Below are 20,385 nucleotides of genomic sequence, written 5' to 3'. Positions count from 1 at the left end.
AAGGTTAGGAATGTGCGGCTGGAAATCTCTAGCAGATGAACAAGTTACCTCTTTGATGTATTATTTGGTGGAAACTCTATTTAGCTGCTGATCCTCTTCGCTCTGTGACCTGATTGAGGGATGACGGTTTCCGCTTGAAAAGGGCCCTTGAAATTCACACAAGTGGTCAGTATTCATCGTGGCTCTGCACTCCTGGCATGGAAAGTCTTGACGTCTGCGAGCTGAGGTGGTTCCTATAAAGGTACAGGGTACATCACTTCCGGCGTGGACTCCGCCAAAGTGGAGCTGAATGATGCCACCTACTGGCATGCTTGGTGACTGCTCGAAAATTTCCAGCCCCAGTCTGACGCCGTGGGATAATTCTACGGTAAGCAATCTGCGGCTAGAGAGAGTCTCTACTAGATAAGGTGTTACCGAAGTTAAGTAACTTGTTCTTCATGCATGTAGATTGAGAAGCGACAGATGAACACCTTCATTCTTATTCCGCAGGTGTGTGATGTCATCTTGGCAGCCTGGCATCCCTTGACAAATGTATTCACTTGTTGCTGGGAGACATTTGTCGTTTGGTGCGGCACATGGCTGATTAACCCACTCCGGGCCAAGTTATCTGTTCTGTTTTTTTTGTTTTTCGCATTGCATGACTTGGCTTTGGGTACAGTCTTTTGGCCTTTTTATGTTTGCCGGACCAGCCCTCATTATTTAAACCACTGGTTGTGATTTGTTTTTTGAAAGGCCTACAACATTTGTTTCCTCCCACCTTTTGTCATGCCACAGTGGGACCTTAACTTGGTCCTCACATATTTGATGTGCACTCTCTTTGAGCCTCTTCCCAGATTTCCTTTGCGGATTTTCAGTCTCAATAAAGTAATCTTTGCCGCCAGCACATCACATCAGTGCAGCGAGTAAGTGAGCTTTAGGATCTGTGTTACCCCGCCGTACCTTCTTCCCACTGGTTCTGTGGACGAGAGCATCCTTCTTGCTCAAAATTGAACACTTTTACACGTTGCTGAAACCATCACCATGGACCACTTGCTAATGTTTACTTATCCAGTATTAGGGGTGTCTTTCATAGATTCACATGCCTGAATCATTCCCCGTCGTCGAGACGGGAGCCTCCGGTATATAGAAAAGTAATGTCCTATAGACATACATAGAGAAAAATAGGCCCAAGGGCCTCACCTTAGTGGCTTATCCTTGTCCTTATGTAAAAAGGACCAAACTCTTAGAGCCAACCAATCAGCTATCACCTCCCTCTAGAACCTTCCTGACAGGAGCCTCAGTCTCTCAGATTTTCTACCGCACGTTGTGCTAGGGAGTCTCCAACCTGAGTTCTCCTCAGGATCTCTTCAAAACCAACTTATTCACTTTTCAAAGTGAGTTCTTTCTCCAAACATCTCATACAGGATTACTTCAGAGGAGTAAGTGATTTATTTCTTTGAAATTGCTGGCATGTCTGAATCCCAGAAGAAAGCCCTCTTCTGATAGATACATCTGCCGTGTGGATTCCTCACCTTGTGAATACCCCCCTTGCGTCAGCAACATTCGGAAACTCTTTTTTCGTAGCCTCGCGCCGACGTGGACTCCTGACGTCATAGAGACACGACCTCGCTCGCGACTCCGCTGACGTCACCGACGCCTATAATAGGCCCACGCCGGCGTGATGACATCAGTTCCCTTTTTTCCGCGTCGTCGACGCTAACGGTTATCGGGAATCTCTGTAGCCAACGGATACTTTGTTGTCTTTATTATTAACATTTTCTGCGTCTCTGTATCCTGTCTTTTCGACAATGTCTTCAAAAAAGACCGGCTTCAAGCCCTGCAGAGAATGCGGCAAAATGATGTCCATTACCGACCCACACAGCGACTGCATCTGGTGCTTGAGCTCGGACCATGATGTGGAGGACTGCTCTTCGTGTAAGAAAATGAACCCGAAGGCCCTGAGGGAGAGAGAGGCGAAGCTCCTGGTGGCTAAAATGAAAGCTGGAAAAGGAAAATCGTCGAAGTCTCGTTCTCGAAGGGCGAGGTCGAAGTCGAGATCGAGGTCCAGGTCTAGATCTAGAGGAAGGTCGTCTTCGAAGTCGGCTTCGGACCATGTTTCGAAGAAGAGGAAACATAAGAAGAGGAGACATGAGTCCCGACGTCGTTCTGGTAAGGAGTCGGGGTCGAGGTCGAGGTCACCGAAGGTTCGTTCGAAGGTGGTGACCATTGAAGTTTCGGATCCAGAACCTGAAGGTGAGGCTTCCCCTTCTGAGTCACGGGCGCCGTCTCCGGCTCCGTCTCCGACTCCGAATCCGGCTCCGAATCCATCTCCGGCGCCGTCCCCGGTCCGAGATGAGGAGGAGCCTCATGAGGATGAGGGTTCCGAGCCCTTAAATGAGCCGAATCCGAACGCTCCTCGAGACAGGCCTGAAGGTTTTCATCCACCATTTCCTGCCCCAGGCCAGGACCCTTCTGCGTTTCTCAACGCGATGTATGGAGTCTTTTCGAGGTCATGGTACCCCTCTGGTGCACCTTCGGGTCCCATGGGTCCTTTGGCGTTTAACTTAGGAGTCCCTCACTCCTACCCTCCGGCTCCGTTTATGCCTTACATGCCGGCTCCGACACCGCCGTGGCATTTTCCGGCTCCACCGAAGCCGTCGACGCCGGTTCCGGCGTCACCAGCTCCGGGTCGACCTAGAACACATCCCTCTGAACCTGCGGATTCGATCCCGACGTCGATTCCGAATCCGTCGGAGCCGATGGTGGATCCGAGGGCAAAACGGGTCAAGATGAGATCCAGAAGAGAGGCTCAGCGCCTTCTGGAGGAAAGGAGGTTTTTGGACTCACAATCTGATCTCGAGGAGGGTGAGTTGGATGAAGATACTTTTGAAGATTTGGCAGAAGCAGGAAGCCTGGATTTCTCTCCAGAGTGGGAGTTACCATCAGGTTCTAGTACTCCTTCTAAGGACATTCAACCCTATCATTTGATTATGAGAAAGGCTGCCAGTCTGCTTAAGTTGACTTTGCCTACAGCAGAATTCAAATCTAATATTCTGACTGAAGTACTCCATTCTCCGAGTTCAGTGGTGGAACCTCTTCTTCCTTTCAATGAGGCTCTAACAGAGCCCATTCTGGAGGTGTGGAAAAAACCTTTGTCTGCTCCAGCTGTCTCTAAAAGTGTAGCCAGAAGATACAGGGTTGCCCCTGATGATCCTGCCTTTTTAACCTCTCACCCTTCACCGGAGAGTTTGATCATTCAGGCTGCATGCTCCAAAATTTACATGTTCTGGTTCCAAAAGTTCCTGATGACAGCAGGAAGGATTTTGAGGAAGTCATCTCTGACGCTCAGGCTGCGGCTCGCCAGGTCATTCAGAGCGGTTTGGATACTGTAGACTCTGTGGCGCGCATTATGGGCACTGCTGTCGCTACTAGGAGGTCTGCCTGGTTGAAATCCTCTGACTTTTCGGCTGATGTTCAGGCGACATTATTAGATCTTCCTTTCGATGGTTCAGGCCTTTTTGGGAAGAAGGCTGATGCGGCCCTTGAGAGGTTTAAGGATTGTAAGGCGACTGCTAAATCCCTGGGTCTCCAAATGAGAGGTTCTTCAACTGGCAGAAGATTCAGAGGTTTTGGCCGTCCTGCCTTTCGGAATTCCCGGCAAGGCCAACAGCAGCAGCAGCAACAACAGCAGCAGCAAAACTCCTTATACAGGTCCTACAGGGGAAAGCAAAGAGTGCGTCCTCGTGGACGTCAGGTCTCTTCCTCCTCCACTTCCTCCAACCCTCCTGCCCCTGAGAAGCAGCCCTAGATCCGACATTCAGGATCATGTGGGTCCGGTTGGGGGCCGGCTTACCCATTTTCTACAGGATTGGGAATCGGTTACGTCAGATCTTTGGGTTCTCAATCTTGTAGAAAATGGGTATGCCCTTCCCTTTCGGGAATTCCCTCCCAATTTCCCTCCTTGCCAAGGGTATTGCTCCGAGGAGCATCTGTCTCTTCTGCAAGAGGAAGTTTTAACTCTGATAAGAAAGGGTGCGATAGAGGTGGTCCCAGAGCAGGAAAGGGGTCAGGGATGCTACTCCCGGTATTTCCTGATTCCGAAGAAGGATGGCAGGCTTCGTCCAATCCTGGATCTCAGGATCTTGAATCTCTATCTGAAACAAGAGAAATTCAAGATGCTCACCCTTGCTCAGGTTCTTCAAGCGCTGCAAGAAGAAGACTGGATGGTGTCACTCGACTTGCAGGATGCTTACTTTCACATCCCAATCCTGAAGTCGCACAGGAGGTATCTCCGTTTTACGGTGGGATCGCAGCACTACCAGTTTGCGGTCCTTCCGTTTGGACTTACTACTGCGCCTCGAGTCTTCACCAAGGTGATGGCAGTGGTGGCGGCACATCTCAGAAGGTCAGGGATTCCGGTATTCCCTTATTTAGACGACTGGCTGATCAAAGCGGAGTCGTCAGAGAGAGTGCTCCATCATTTGCGGGAGACAACCCAGTTGTTGTACAGGTTGGGTTTTTCAATAAATGTACCCAAGTCTCACCTGGTGCCCTCCCAGCGCAACCTGTTCATAGGTGCGGTACTGGACACAACCGTATGTCGTGCATTCCCTCCCCCTCAAAGGATTCGCGACATACGGGAGATGATTCCTTTGTTTTACAATGGAGCGGTCGTTCCAGTCCTGAAGGTCCTTCGCCTGCTCGGTCTGATGGCTTCATGCATTCTGTTGGTCAACCATGCACGCTGGCACATGAGGGCGCTCCAGTGGTGTCTCCGCAGGCAGTGGTATCAGCACAGCGGAGACCTCAGGGAGTCAGTGAGGATCTCCAGAGAAGCTGCAGCGGATCTGTCTTGGTGGGGCGTGGAAGGCAATCTGTCCCAAGGAAAGCCTTTTCAACTTCCCCCATCGGTGGCCACGGTGATAACGGATGCATCCACTCTCGGGTGGGGTGCTCATCTGGGGGATCTGGAGGTCAAAGGCCTTTGGTCTCCAGAGGAAAGGTTGCTTCACATCAACCTTCTAGAATTGCGGGCGATACGTTTGGCGCTCAAGGCCTTCCTCCCTTCCCTTCGCAGTCAGTCTGTTCAAGTCCTGACGGACAACACGACTGCGATGTGGTACATCAACAAGCAGGGAGGAGTAGGGTCGCAGTGTCTCTGCAGAGAGGCTCTGCGTCTCTGGTCCTGGGTTCAGGACCATCAGATTTGTCTGATGGCAAATCATCTGGCCGGTGTTCTGAACGTTCGTGCGGACAGTCTCAGTCGGCAGTTCTCTGCCGACCACGAGTGGAGGCTGCACCCGGAGGTGGTTCACGACATCTTTCAGATGTGGGGGACTCCTCGGGTGGACCTGTTTGCCACTCGCGAGAATGCGCACTGCCTGTCGTTCTGCAGTCTCCAGTATCCGATGCAAGGAGCCTTGGGGGACGCGTTTCAGTTGAGTTGGAAAGATCAACTCCTTTACGCGTTTCCCCCCATACCCTTGATTCCTCGGGTTCTGAGGAAGATTCGCCAAGACCGGGCCCAAGTCATATTGGTCGCTCCGGATTGGCCAAGAAGGGTGTGGTATACAGATCTACTCCACCTCTCCTCTCACCCGCCGCTCCGTCTCCCTCTCAGGGCAGACCTCCTCTCTCTGATGGAGGGGCAGGTTTTACACCCCCACCTCCAGACATTGCACCTTCATGCCTGGAGATTGAGCGGGGCAACCTGAATTCCTTTTCCCTCCCGCCTGACGTTGTGGATGTCATCTTGTCAGCCAGGCGTGACTCCACTAAGTCCATCTATTCTTATAGATGGGCGAAATTTGTCACGTGGTGTGGGGAAAGGTCTGTTGATCCTTTGAGGGCCCATTTGTCTAATGTTCTACAATTTGCTCTTTCTTTGGCGCGGCAGGGTCTGGCGGTTGCCACGGTAAAGGGTTACCTGTCGGCGCTGTCGGCTTTTCTCTGCTTGCCTGACCAGCCCTCTCTCTTTAAGTCTCCTGTGGTCTTAAGGTTTTTGAAGGGTCTTACTAATATGTTCCCTCCTTCACCTTTCATTGTGCCTCAGTGGGATTTGAATCTTGTATTGACCTTTTTGATGGGGGCTCCCTTTGAGCCTCTCCACAAATGTCCCATGAGGCTTCTTACCCTTAAGACAGTCTTCTTGGTTGCAATAACCTCGGCAAGGAGGGTTAGTGAGCTTCAAGCTCTTAGCTCCAAGCCCCCATTCCTGACCATTCATGTTGATAGAATGGTTCTTAGGACCAGGGCTGCTTTTCTGCCTAAGGTGGTAACTCCCTTCCATCTAGGACAGTCCATTACCCTACCTACCTTCTATCCTCCCCCTCACCCTTCCAAGGAGGAGGAGAGACTGCACCGTCTGGACCCTAAGAGGGCGGTGTCCTTTTACTTGGACAGATCCAAGGACTTTCGCTTGGAGGACCAGCTCTTCGTTGGATTTGCTGGCTGCAAGAAAGGAAGGGCGGTCCATAAAAGGACTTTATCGAGATGGATCGTCCTCTGCATAAAGATCTGCTACTCTTTGGCCGGTAAGGAACCACCAGAGGGTATAAGGGCTCATTCAACTAGAGCTAAGTCTTCAGCCTCAGCATTGGCTAGAGGTGTGCCTGTGGAGGATATTTGTAGGGCGGCGACTTGGTCTTCCCTCCACACTTTCGCGAAGCATTACTGCTTGGATTCCGAAGTGAGGAGGGACGGCCATTTTGCGCGCTCTGTCCTTCAGGATTTCCTGGTTTAGAAGAGTGGACACCCTCCTCCGGGAGTGGGGACTGCTGTGGGACTCTATTCACAAGGTGAGGAATCCACACGGCAGATGTATCTATCAGAAGAACAAGTTACTTACCTTCGGTAACGCTTTTTCTGGTAGATACTATATCTGCCTGTGGATTCCTCACCGACCCACCCGCCTCCCCGTTGTCCACTCTTCTATGCCAGAGTTACTGTAGTGTAATATATATATATATTTTATTGTCAAGGAAATGTTTCAGTTGCTTTCCTGCTTTTGCTTAACACTGTGTGTTTTGCCTTGAGTACTGTGTACTGTGTATACTTGTATATTTCTACTGTCATTGGTCCGTCCGTGTGCCTCGATGGCACGGAAAAAAGGGCGGAACTGATGTCATCACGCCGGCGTGGGCCTATTATAGGCGTCGGTGACGTCAGCGGAGTCGCGAGCGAGGTCGTGTCTCTATGACGTCAGGAGTCCACGTCGGCGCGAGGCTACGAAAAAAGAGTTTCCGAATGTTGCTGACGCAAGGGGGGTATTCACAAGGTGAGGAATCCACAGGCAGATATAGTATCTACCAGAAAAAGCGTTACCGAAGGTAAGTAACTTGTTCTTCAGGGCCTGCTCTTCATGTGGGAAGAAAAGGCTCCATGTGGAAGACAAGCATGCCCTATGCTTATACTGCCTTTATCCTGGCCACATACCTAAGGACTGTAAGATATGTAGGTCTTTCCCTAACAAAACCTTGAGAGACAGAGAAGGTCGCCTGCTCATCTGGCTGGACAGGCTTAAAAACAGGGAAGATGTGGTCTCCTCAGAAGGAAGTTTTTCAATGACTTCAGAAGTCTCCCAGAAGAGGCCAAGGGTGGATTCCCCTGGCCCCTCAGACACTCCTCATATGAAGGTACAAAAGAAATCTTCAGAGGCAAGATCGACGAAATCTTCAGTGTCTAACAAGGACTCTCAGGCTTTTAAGAGGCCTACACAGTCGTCCAGCAAGCTTACAGCATCCTCCTCGTCGCAAAAGAGAATTGTGGCGCCAGTTTCCATCTCCACAGTGACGACGACTGTGTCGACGACGACAGCGTCGTCGGTTTTCTCGTCGACGACGACCACTCCTTCATCGTCGTCAGCGGGTAAGCCTATTCCATCGGTAATTCTGTTGAAACCGTCGTCGACGACCAAGACCTCGTCGACGACGAAGATTGCCCCGTCGACGCCGACATCGTCGATGAAGAATTCATCGTCGACGGGAGGGATGACGCCGAAGGAATCGAAGGCATCGTCGACGAAGACAGTCTCGTCTACGGAAGTACCGTCAACGAAGATCGGCCCGTCGACGAGGGTTCCGTCGACGGAAGACTCGTCGTCGGATTTAGTCGTTCCGGAGCCGTGGAAGAAATCCAGGCTGATAGAATCGTCGTCTTGGAACCTACCGCCGTCGACGACAACGGGGACGACGACAGGGGCCCCTGCAAAATCAATCAACATTGAAACGGCAGTTGACTTTGTGCGGTTTTTCTTGTTAGTTTTAAGATCAAACCTCGGACCACTGAGATGGAGGAACACCGAGCTCAAACCTGTTCTAGATGCTTAACTGTTCTGATTTTCTAAAGCACATATGGAGAATGGCTGGCATTTTTTTTCCTCAAATTTTCCTTTTCCTGGATTTTACAGCTTCTTTTCACCTTCTGCAGACGGTGTTATTTTTTCTCCTTTTGAAAATGGGTGGTTGAGCTCCGGAAATTCATGTTTTTGTCATAGCAGACACTCCCTGAAAATAGAGCTTCTTTAAACCTGTGAAGCCTGTAGGACAAAGAGTGTGTATGATACTACACCAAGTGATAGCATTGTCTACATAAAAAATCACATTCGGTGAAGAAGTGCAGAAAACTAATACTTTTATTTCAAAAACGCTGAAATACTAGAGAGGGCCAGCTCCTGTTGGCACCAGCAGCTGTCTCTACTGGTCGTGGGTATGTAAGAAATGCTTCCCAGTCTCTGCTTCCTAGGTAAGACAATGGAAGCTTGATTGTGCTTGCTCCAAGGATAGCATCAGACAGGCTGTCATCTTCTGAAATTTTTAATGTACTTTTTGATGACTGTTTCTGGTGTGAAGGACAAGATTTCTGGTGCAATGGTGAAGTCTTCCAACAAGTTCGAAAGCCATAAATCTGATTTTACTCTGGAGCAGGTGCACAAATATTTGTTGACTGTAACATGGATAGCCAGTGTTGTCTCGTAAGCAAAGCCTGTTTAATTAATGTTGCGCTCATCCAAGCAATCATTGTCTTTACCCACTTCAAAGAATACTACTACTTCATCACTGCTTCCAGTGCTAACACCAGTACCATCACAGAGTACCTTCTTGAAATCTTCAACAACTCCACCGTTACATGCATCTTTGTAGATGACTATTCTGTCGACTTTAACATCTTTTACCATACTGCTGCCTGCAAAATCTCTCCTATTCTCATTGCTACAACACCTCCACCACAGATATTGGGGAGCCAAGTACGAGTAATATAATGGTGATGAAGATGGTCATAAGGCATTGGAGTAATGAGAACTGATGGAGGTTTACTCTGATGAAGAAGATTGTGGCCACTATGAAGGTATGGAGGCATAGAACTTGATTATAAAATTGAGTCTAGGGGATTCTGATGGGGAAGATGTTTTCTTATGCCTTCACCACCATTTTAGACACCAGATTTTCTGAGACCAACCAGCATTCTCTCAGTACCCCCAAAATCCAGGTTCCAGACGATTTTCTGGACCCTCGCAAGCACACGCTACATGGTTTGTACGATCGGCTGCCTCCACTGGCCTCACATGCTCCATACTATTGGCCTCTGATGCCGACTCCAGTGTTGGTCTTTCAGCCAGTTGGTAATTCCAACTCAACATCAGCCTCTGCTTGTGCTATTTCCCCAGTGTCTGGCTGACCCACTGCTTTTCTCTCCACATCTACCAGCTCCTAATGCTATTGTTGCGCCCTCAGCCTGCTGGTCTGGTCCTTCTCTATAATATCTGCCTGTCATGAAATCTGTAAATGTAGGTGATGGCCAGACTTAAGATGTTCACACTCCATTCTCCAGAGGGTAACATTTACATTTCTCCTGAAAAAGCAGATCCTGGATGCAGGAGAAGTCTACCTAGATCATATTCTGCGTGACTCCACCGTCTTAAACCTTGGACAATTCCATAGCTTTTTTGATCATGTCACAAACCAATGCAAGCTACCGGTTCAAGTCTAGTTTTTTGTTAGACTTCGAAGATGAAGCCTGGCGCTCTGACAGTTCCGTCCCAGTTTTCGACCATGTTTGGTAGGAATTACTGTCTTGGTTCAAAAGATTCTGTCTATAACTGCTATTTCTGTGGCACCTTAGGCTAAGAAATATGTGGCTCCAGAAATATCCCCAGCTTGTGTTCTGAACCAACCAAAACGGTTGTCATCTCTGCTGCAACTAGGTGTCAGTCCGGAAACCCTTTGTCACGCTATTGGGTCAAATGACTTTGATGGCTGATGCCTGGATACCAGAACAAATGGGTAGGTGTTCTGCACCTACCTCCACGTTGGTCACTATTGCAAGTTCTATCTTGAGATAACTCTGGGCTTGAATAGAATGCTTGAGGACTGCCATTCATATTCACATGCTTAAATCATTCCCCATCATCTGGCTGGGAATATTAAAATAACAGTAAACAGTGTAAAATATACAGCATACTGTATATAATGTAAAATTTGCTAGACCTGATGCAACATAGTTTGTTTAGTAGCACATCCACCTCATTTTGAAGAACCTAAACTTCAGCAATTGAGGCGGAAGCTTAAGTTCTCCTACACCCTCCAGAGGCCACCATATCTCAGAATTCTACTGCATGTTGTGTGTGAGGCCCCTGTAAGAGCTCTGCTTTAACCTTTCAGTGCACCTTAAATCATTTGCATTTTAGTATGTCCTGGAATTGAACCAGCCCCCTTGTCAGCACTACTGTACTGCGAGTTGTTTTTAATTGTTGAACATCTTTTTATTAAACTTGCTAATCACACATCTATAAGCTAAACAGTCAGAAGCAGCTGCAGAAATAATCATATAATACTCACATCCTTTGACCAATTGTCAGAAGTACAGAACACTTAGGCGATTCGTTTGGAAGTTAAAATTTAAATAATTTGTTGCTGATGTATTTATCGTGTACACTTTAATATAGCAATTATAATATCCAACACCTTTCTTATGGTTGTATTCACTCTAAGTCCAGTGCCTGGTATGCCTGCCAATGGCTCCATATTTTCCCCATTTTTTTTACGCATCCCCTACTCTGGTATATTACTTCCTCCGTCCTCTGACACCAGTCTAGGTCCCTCTTCCAATTAGCCACCAATGGTATGAGCCTAGATCTCCATTTCCGCACACTATTCCTTTTGGTTACCCCCGCTGCCAATGTCAACCAGATTCGAGTATGTCTGGGCTTGTCTTCCTCCCCTTCAATCAGCAGCAACAACCCCTGTGCTTCAACCGGGGATTTCTACTGAGAGAACCTGCGACATGATGGCAGTCACTGCCTCCTGTGAACCTACGGATCTGTATACATTCCCAGAGGATGTGAAAAAAGGATCCCTCCTGACCACACTCCCTCGGGCACAGGGGATCTCCCGCCCTTCCGATTTTGTGTATTAGACTGCGAGAATAATATACACTATGGAGGATCTTAAGTTGTGCTAATCTGAATTTTGCCCGAATTGCTAATTGCATTCCTCATCTGGGATGTCACCTAGGTCATATGTCCACTTCGGCCTCAGTGTCCCTAGTGGGTCTGGAGAGTTATTTAACAACTTTTTATAGATCATGGAGACTCCCTGTTTCGGAATAGGGTCTACTAGTACACGGTCTTCCAGGGGGGAGGAGTCAGGGATTATGCTCCCCTCCTGGATATGCGCTCTAAGTGCATGACCCAGTCTATAAGTGCCTGGAACGTTGCTAGATTGAATTCTTGCTTTAGGGACTCGAAGGATATGATGGCTCGACTTCTCCACACATCCCACAGATGCTCAATGCCTCTTTGTGCCCATTTTGAACCAGTCAAGTTTGAGACTTCTTGCAATCTGTCGCTGTATCAAAGGCGGCTCATGGCTGTCAACGTATCCTGGCTTCCTACATATGTCTCAGCTTCTAACCAGCACTGGACCACAGTAGCTGTGTGCATGGGAAGGGTCCTTTTCTTTTTACTGTTATACAGTATAGCTTCGTAGTTCTTACCTAGCATTGCTTCCCTATAAACCCTGTAAGCAGGTTCATCCCATTCAGAGTACATCCATTCATTGAGCACCATCATCTGTGAGGCCCAATAATACAGGTTGATATTTGGAACTGATAGGCCCCCATCATAGACTCCTCTTTGCAGTTTCTTTAAGGCAATCTGCGGGGCACCCCCATTTCATAACAATGTTCGAAGCTTTTGATCTATTTGGCTAAAGAAGTTCGGCAGGACCGGGTAGGGCGTGTTTTGCAATACATATAGGAGTCTTGGAAAGGACATCAACTTGCATAGGGTAGCTCTGCCCATTAAGGTTAGGGGGAGAGTCCGCCAGCGCGCTATATCCGATCAAAGTTGTTCTACTTGAGGAGTAAAATTGCATTTGAAAGCCGCAGTTGACTAACCATTTTTGATAAACACGTTGGTGAAGCTTTGCAAGGCTTTCAAACTGACACAACAAAGGCGTTAGGACTGTTGCAGGATCACAAATTTAGGGCGTCTACTTTTCATGGCTCACAAAAATCACAAAATTTCATAGTATTCAACCCGTATGGAAGTCAGGGACGAACTTGTTCTCCTCAAAGACAGTCTGGATGCGAACAAGGATACTCACTCCTTCAATCGATACGAAAGGCAGACTTACAGGAGGTCTTCAGGAAGGAAGAAAGGTTCCTTAAAAGCACGAACCACTGACAGCCAGAAAAGAGCTTGACTCCCAGCTTGTACCACCTTTTCTGTCTGTTCCTCTGAAGTTGGGGGTTGAGACCACCCCTGGTTTGTTCACCAAGAAACCAGCATTATTTTTCATTTGAAGGAGCTGTAAATGGAAATTCTCATGCTTCTCTTGAAAGGTGCCATAGAGATTGTTCTCAAATCACAAAGGAATCAAGGTTTTTATTCCAGGTTCTTCATAATAAAAAAAACAGGTCAATGGAGACCAGTGCTTGAACTGAGAGAACTAAACAAGTTTCTAAAGATAGTCATTTTGGATGCTTGCTTTGCAAGAAGTCCTCCTGATGATGCAGGAAAGGGATTTTTATTTACTTCCTTAGACTTTCGGTATTCATACTTCCACGTACCCATTCATCAAAAACTCAAAGTACCTTCTATTCTCAGTAGCTGGTCAGCACTACCAGTTCAGGGTGCTCTAGACACAGAGAATACTCACCAAATGTCTCGCTCCAGTTGCCGCCTTTCTTAGGAGAGGCCACCAGGTGTTCCTATAATTGGAAAGCTGGTTAGTAAAAGCACCACCCAAGGAAAGAGTAAAGGCTTCCAGAAATACTTGCATTGATCTCTTCCGGAGTGTAGGTCTCACTTTGAACATGGAAAAATCATTGATGGAACCCCAAACATAGATCTAATTTCTGGGAGCAGTACTCAACATTTAGTTGGGTGAAGCCATTGCATCGACACAAAGAGTGAGAAAGTTACAGACAATGGCAAACACTATTGCTGGAAAACAATGACAGTGAGTCAATACAAATCTCTTGTAGGTATGATGGCATTATGTAGAGGCCTAATTTATTTTCTCAGGCTTCGTATGAAACCTGTTCAGCAAGAGCTGGATTTGCAATGGAATCAGGTAGAAGGCTCATTGGAAGCTATGGTCCGTGTCAAAAGGTGCTTGAAGCAAACTCTAATGTGGTGGAGGATTCCAGCAAACCTAACTGCAGGCCTTTTCTGCCGATAACAGAGAGGCTATTACTCACCACAGCTGCTTCCATGGAGAGATGGGGAGCCCACCGGCAAGAGCTTTCAACCTGAGGCCTCTGGTCAGATGCAGAATAGAGCTTTCAAATCAATGTGTTGGAACTCTGCGCCATAAGACTAAGTTTGCAAGAGTTCCTCCCTATATTGGCAGGTCAACCGGTCCTAGTCAGAACAGACCGCACAACATTTATGTTCTACATAGCCAAGCAAGGAGGAACACGGCCCAAAATAGTTTCAGAAGAAGCTGGGCTGCTGTGGAACTAGGCCATTTCTCACAAGATGAACATTGCTGTGGAGCATCTGCCAGACTGCTAGAATGATCAGGCGGATGCATTCTGCCTTTCAAATGCCTGTTTGTTACAAGTGGGAGCTAGAACAGACACAAGTAGTTTACAGTTTCAGTTTATAGGGTCGCCCCATAATCGATCGGTTTGCAACTCTGAACAACAGGAATTGCCCGTGCTTCGCCAGCAGTTTTTGGCACTCAGGAATGATGTGCAATGCTCTTTTGATCAGTTGGTCCCGTCCAAGATATTTACTTATGCATTCCCTCATTTTCCCCAGATCCACAGGGTGTTGAAAAAGGCAAAGATAGACCATTGCACTCTGATCCTCATTGCTCCAGCGGGGCCTCACCAGTACTGGTACAGCGAGCTGCTGCAGTTGGCAGCATGTCCAGGCATTCCTTGGATGATGCATCCGAGGATATTGTCGAGATATGAGGGAAAGATTCTTCCCCACGATTCCAAGTCCCTGAGCTTGACAGCATGATACCTGACCATCTAGAATTTGACCATTTGGATCTATCGCAAGAGTGTACACAGATTCTGTTGTAGGCTCGAACTCCAGTGACCAATAAACTTACACTGCTAAATGGAAGTGGTTCTGTGTTTTGTGCTGGAATAATGGTCATCATCCACATTCGAATAAAGTCTTCTCAGATCCTTCCAAATTTAAGTGTGGCCAGAAGTGGTCTCCGTTATGCTTTAGTTAGGGTAGATCTGGCTGAATTCTCGAGATTTAGAAGGACTGACCTTGATGTCTTCTCTGTTTTCTCGTTTATGAAAGGGCTCTTTTGAGGGTTTCCACCTCTTCTACATCCTCCGGTTTCATGGGAGCTTAATACAGTCATTGGCCAACTTATGTTACCTCCGTTTGAGCGTGTACATAGAGCAGACTTAACATTTGTGTCATAGAAAACATCACTGCTCCTGGCTCCAACATCCGCTAGGAAAGAGGGAGAGAATCTGGTATTTACCATCAGAGAACCGTTTCTCCATTTTACTAAGAACAAAGTGATATTAGAAGCAATCCTACATTTATTCCTAAGGTGCCTACTTACTTCCATTGGAATGAGCATGTCATTCTTAGATCCTTCTTTCCAAATACATGTTCAACAGGAAAAAAGATAATTATATTTTCCAGACTTGCTTGGATGTCTTGAATTCAATATAGACAAAACAAACGACATGCGCGCATCACACCAACTAATTGCATCATTTGGTGATCCACAAAAATGTCAAGGCCGGTCCAAACAGGGCATAGGTCTTTGACTGTCAGCCTGTATCGCTTTCTGTCATGCCAAAGCCACGCAACCTCTCCAGGTCAGAGTGAGGACGCATTCCACCAGGGGCATGGCTTCAGCTGCAGCTCTAGGCTGGGGTGCCTTTGAAAGACATCTGTCGTGTAGCCACTTGGAAAGCATGCATGCAATCACAAAGCATTATGGCCTACAGGTGAATGCAGAATCTGATGCGGCAGTGGAGCAGGCAGTCCTGAGAAACGTGTTTAATTAAAGGTGAGCCTGCTTTCCTCTTTGTTGTATTTCATAACATACACTTCTTGCTTTTCTGAATCAAGCATGCAAATATATAAAAGATCCAATGTTGGAGTAGAAATTAGTTACTTACCTGTAACTCCAGTTCGCCAATATTGGCATCTTTTATACATTCACATGTGACCCTCCCACCTCCCCGTACAGAGGCTCAGCATATTTGTTCTCACACTTGTGGTTTGAAATCTGAGTTATAATGTCTCAAGGGTGAAGAGGAGAGCTTAAACTTCTACCTCATTGGCTGAAGTTTGGGTTCTTTCAAATGAGGTGGATGTGCTACTAAATCTGTTTTTCAGGTCTTTGGCCACTTTACAGTATATACCGTATGCTGTATATTTCTGATAGATACATCTGCCAGTGGATTCCTCACCTTGTGATTATCCCCTTGCGTCCGCAACATTCCGAAATTCTTTTGTAGCTTTGCGGTGACGTGGACGACGTCACAAAGGCACGGCATCGCGCGCAGCTCCGATGACGTCACCGACACCATAATAGGCCCACGCCGGCGTGATGACGTCAGTTCCCTTTTTTCCGCTTCGTCGACGCTAACGGTTTCTTCTATTGTGTGGATAGTAACTTTGTTACTATTGTGAACTTTTGTTCTGTATCTGTTTGGAGTGCTGTCTACCGTCGAAGATGTCATTGAAGAAGACAGGATTTAAGCCATGCGACTCGTGTGCCAGGATGATGTCCAGTACTGATCCTCATGGTGACTGTTTGTTGTGTCTGGGCTCGGACTCACGACGTCAAGGGCTGTCGTTCCTGAACGAAGATGAACCCAAAGGCTCTTCGAGAACGAGAGGCGAAACTCCTTCTTGCCAAAATTAAGGGTAAGGATACCAAGAGGACTTCGAGGTCAAGATCAAGACGATCGAGGTCTCGATCGGAGTCGGCTTCGAGGTCGGCTTCGGGGCATGCTTCGGGTTCCTCGAAGAAGAAGCACAGTTCGAGACACCATTCCGGCAGGGAGTCGCACTCGAAAAAGAAGTCATCTTCTCGAAGACGTCATAAGGGTATGACATCTCCCTCCTCGGATCGTAAGCCTGAAGGTGAGGCCTCGCCTTTGCAGTCTCTGGTTCCTACACCGAATCCAGAATCGAATCCGTCTCCGGAGCCGTACCAGTCTTTGGTGCATCACGAAGAGGAAGTTGAGGCCCCTCAGGATTCGCCGAATCCGGTACACCAACCCGAGGAACAAGTGGAACAGGAGGAGTCTAATCCGGTACAGCTTCTTCAGGGGCAACCAGTGGGTTCGTACCCTCAGTTTCCTGGTCCAGGTCAGGATCTTTTGCATTTTCTTAACGCCATGTATGGTGTATATGCGAGAGCAATGTACCCCTCTGGTGCACCGGCTGGGCCCATGGGTCCATTGTCATTTAATCTGGGCGTGCCTCAAGCTTATGCTCCGGCGCCTTTCTTGCCGTTTATGCCGGCGCCGATTCCACCGTGGCATAGCTCGGCTCCACCGAGGTCACCGACTCCACACACGGCGTCGCCGGCTCCGGAGCGACCTCGGGATCAGAATCGAGGTTCCACGCCGGTTCCAGCTTCTCATTCAAAGGCGGCTCCAGCTTCTCATTCAAAGGCGGCTCCAGCTCCTCATTCGACGCCGGCTCCGACCCTGTCGGAGTCTTTACCGGATCCGACGACGTCGATTCGGATAGACTGGTCAGGCGTAGAGCGCAGCGCCTAATGGAGGAGGGGAATTATGAGGAACCTGAGGTTGAAGAAGGCGAACTTCAGGATCAGGAGGATTACTTTGAAGAGTTGCAGGATGCAAGTGGTTTAAAACCTTCTCGGGAATGGGAGTTGCCCGCTGTATCTGGTACTCCTTCTAAGGATGTGGCTCCTTACCATGTGGTGATTAAGAAAGCTGCAGAACTCCTAAATATGACTTTACCATCTGTGGAGTACAAGTCTAACATCCTTACGGAGGTTCTCCATTCTCTGTCCTCTGTGGTTGAGCCAACTCTACCATTTACTGAGGCTCTAACTGAACCTATATTGGAAGTCTGGAAGAGGCCTCTTACTGCTCCTGCGGTGTCAAAATCAGTGGCAAGACGCTATAGGGTGGCACCTGGAGATCCTGAATTCTTGTCCAGGCTGCTTGTTCAAAGAAATCGGCAGGTGCTTTTCCCCAGGTTCCTGGAGATAAAGACTCTAAAAAGCAAGATCAAAATGCGAAAAAGGTGTTTTCGTCCAGTAGTATGGCCCTTAAATCCACAAATGCTACTTGTCTGCTAGGCAGATATGTTCATGCTTTGATGGACACAGTGAAGCAGTTATCTAAGCTTCCTGAGGAGGATAGGAAGAACTTTAGTGAAGTCTTATCTGACACACAGGCTGCAGCTCGTCAGGTCATACAAAGTGGTATGGACACGGCGGACTCAGTGGCTAGGATCATGGGGTCTTCGATTGCCACTAGAAGAGCTACTTGGTTAAAGACTTCCGAGTTTTCAACTGATGTTCAGGCTGCTCCGATGGATTTGCCTTTTGATGGCACAGGCCTTTTCGGGAAGAAAGCTGATGATGCCTTGGAAAGGTTTAAAGATAGCAGGGCGACAGCAAGATCTTTAGGTCTGCAGACTAGAGGCTCTTTCACCAAGAAGTACAAGGGTTTTGGAAGGTCTACTTTTCGTTCCTATAAGCAGAACCAACAGCAGCAACAACAACAAAATCCTTTGTACAAGTCCTACAGGGGTAGACAAAGGGGTCGTCCACGTGGACGTCAAGCCTCCTCCTCTACTTCCTCCTAATACCCACCCCCCACCTACAACAGCAAAGCAGCCCTAGATCCGCCATCCGTATCATGTGGGTCCTGTAGGGGGTCGGCCTACTTATTTTCTACGGGATTGGGAATCGGTTACATCAGATCTTTGGGTTCTCAATCCCGTAGAGAATGGGTATGCTCTTCCCTTTCGGGAATTCCCTCCCAATTACCCTCCTTGCCAGGGTTTTTGCTCGGAGGACCATCTGTTGCTCCTTCAGGAAGAGGTACAGATACTGTTCAAAAAGGGTGCAATAGAGGTGGTTCAGAGCATGAAAGGGGTCAGGGGTGCTACTCCCGGTATTTCCTGATCCCCAAGAAGGATGGCAGGCTTCGTCCAATCCTGGATCTCAGGATCTTGAACCTGTACCTGAAGCAGGAGAAGTTCAAGATGCTCACCCTTGCACAGGTTCTTCAAGCGCTGCTGGAAGAAGACTGGATGGTGTCAATCGACTTGCAGGATGCGTATTTTCACATACCAATCCTGAAGTCACACAGGAAGTATCTGTTTTACGGTGGGGTCGCAACACTACCAGTTTGCGGTCCTTCCGTTTGGTCTTACTACTGCGCCTCGAGTCTTCACCAAGGTGATGGCTGCACATCTCAGAAGGTCAGGGATTCCGGTATTCCCTTATCTGGACGACTGGCTGATCAAAGCAGAGTCTCCAGAGATAGTGCTCCATCATCTGCAAGAGACAACTCAGTTGTTGCACAGGTTGGGTTTTTCGATAAATGTACCCAAATCTCACCTGGTGCCCTCCCAGCGCAACCTGTTCATAGGTGCTGTACTGGACACAACTGTGTGTCGTGCTTTCCCTCCTCCTCAAAGGATTCGCGACATACAGGAGTTGATTCCTTTATTTTTCAATGGAGCGGTCGTTCCAGTCCTGAAGGTCCTTCGCCTGCTCGGTCTGATGGCTTCCTGAATTCTGTTGGTCAACAATGCACTCTGGCAAATGAAGGCGCTCCAGTGGTGCCTCCGCAGGCAGTGGTATCAACACAACGGAGATCTCAGGGAGTCTGTGAGGATCTCCAGAGATGCTGCAGCGGCTCTGACTTGGTGGGGAGTGGATGGCAACCTGTCTCCAGGGAAGCCCTTTCAACTGCCTCCAGCGGTGGCCACAGTGATAACGGATGCGTCCACTCTAGGGTGGGGTGCTCATCTGGGGGATCTGGAGATCAAGGGTCTTAGGTCTCCAGAGGAAAGGTTGCTTCACTTCAACCTTCTCGAATTGCGGGCAATACGTCTGGTGCTCAAGGCCTTCCTCCCTTCCCTTCCCTTCGCGGTCGGTCGGTTCAGATCCTGACAGACAACACCACCGTGATGTGGTATGTCAACAAGCCGGGAGGAGTAGGGTCGCAGTGTCTCTGCAGAGAGGCTCTGCGTCTCTGGTCCTGGGTTCAGGATCATCAGATTTGTCTGATGGTAAATAATCTGGCCGGAGTTCTGAACGTGCGTGCAGACAGTGTCAGTCGGCAGTTCTCAGCCGACCACGAGTGGAGGCTTCATCCAGAGGTAGTTCGTCACGTCTTTCAGACGTGGGGAACTCCTCAGGTGGACCTGTTCGCCACTCGCGAGAATGCTCACTGCCCGTCATTCTGCAGCCTCCAGTTTCCGATGCAGGGAGCCTTGGGGGACGCGTTTCAGTTGAGTTGGGACTCGCAACTCCTTTACGCGTTTCCTCCCATACCCTTGATTCCTCGGGTTCTGAGGAAGGTTCGCCAAGACCGGGCCCAAGTAATATTGATCGCCCCGGATTGGCCAAGAAGGGTGTGGTACACAGATCTTCTCCACCTCTCCTTGTGCCGGCCGCTCAGTCTCCCTTTCAGGGCAGACCTCCTCTCTCAGATGATGGGGCAGGTTCTACACCCCCACCTCCAGACCTTACACCTTCATGGCTGGAGATTGAACGGGGCAACCTGAATTCCTTTTCTCTCCCACACGATGTGGTGGATGTCATTTTATCAGCTAGGCGTGACTCCACCAAGTCCATCTATTCGTATAGGTGGTCTAAATTTGTATCCTGGTGTGGAGAGAATTCTGTTGATCCTTTGAGAGCTCGGTTGTCAGAAATACTTCAGTTCGTGCTTTCATTGGCGCAG

General features: G+C 48.4%; 1 protein-coding gene across 1 annotated transcript in view; it reads left to right on the top strand.

The window, feature by feature from the left end:
- The window catches only part of RANGAP1 (Ran GTPase activating protein 1), a 430,024-nt gene that overhangs the window by 298,120 nt on the left and 111,519 nt on the right, over positions 1–20,385 (top strand). The gene's annotated exons all lie outside the window — the stretch shown is intronic.

This window comes from Lissotriton helveticus, chromosome 1_1, assembly GCF_964261635.1.
Source record: "Lissotriton helveticus chromosome 1_1, aLisHel1.1, whole genome shotgun sequence".
Taxonomy (NCBI): Eukaryota; Metazoa; Chordata; class Amphibia; order Caudata; family Salamandridae; genus Lissotriton; species Lissotriton helveticus.
Note: the sequence above shows the minus strand (reverse complement) of the source record. Positions and strands in the feature narration are given on the sequence as shown.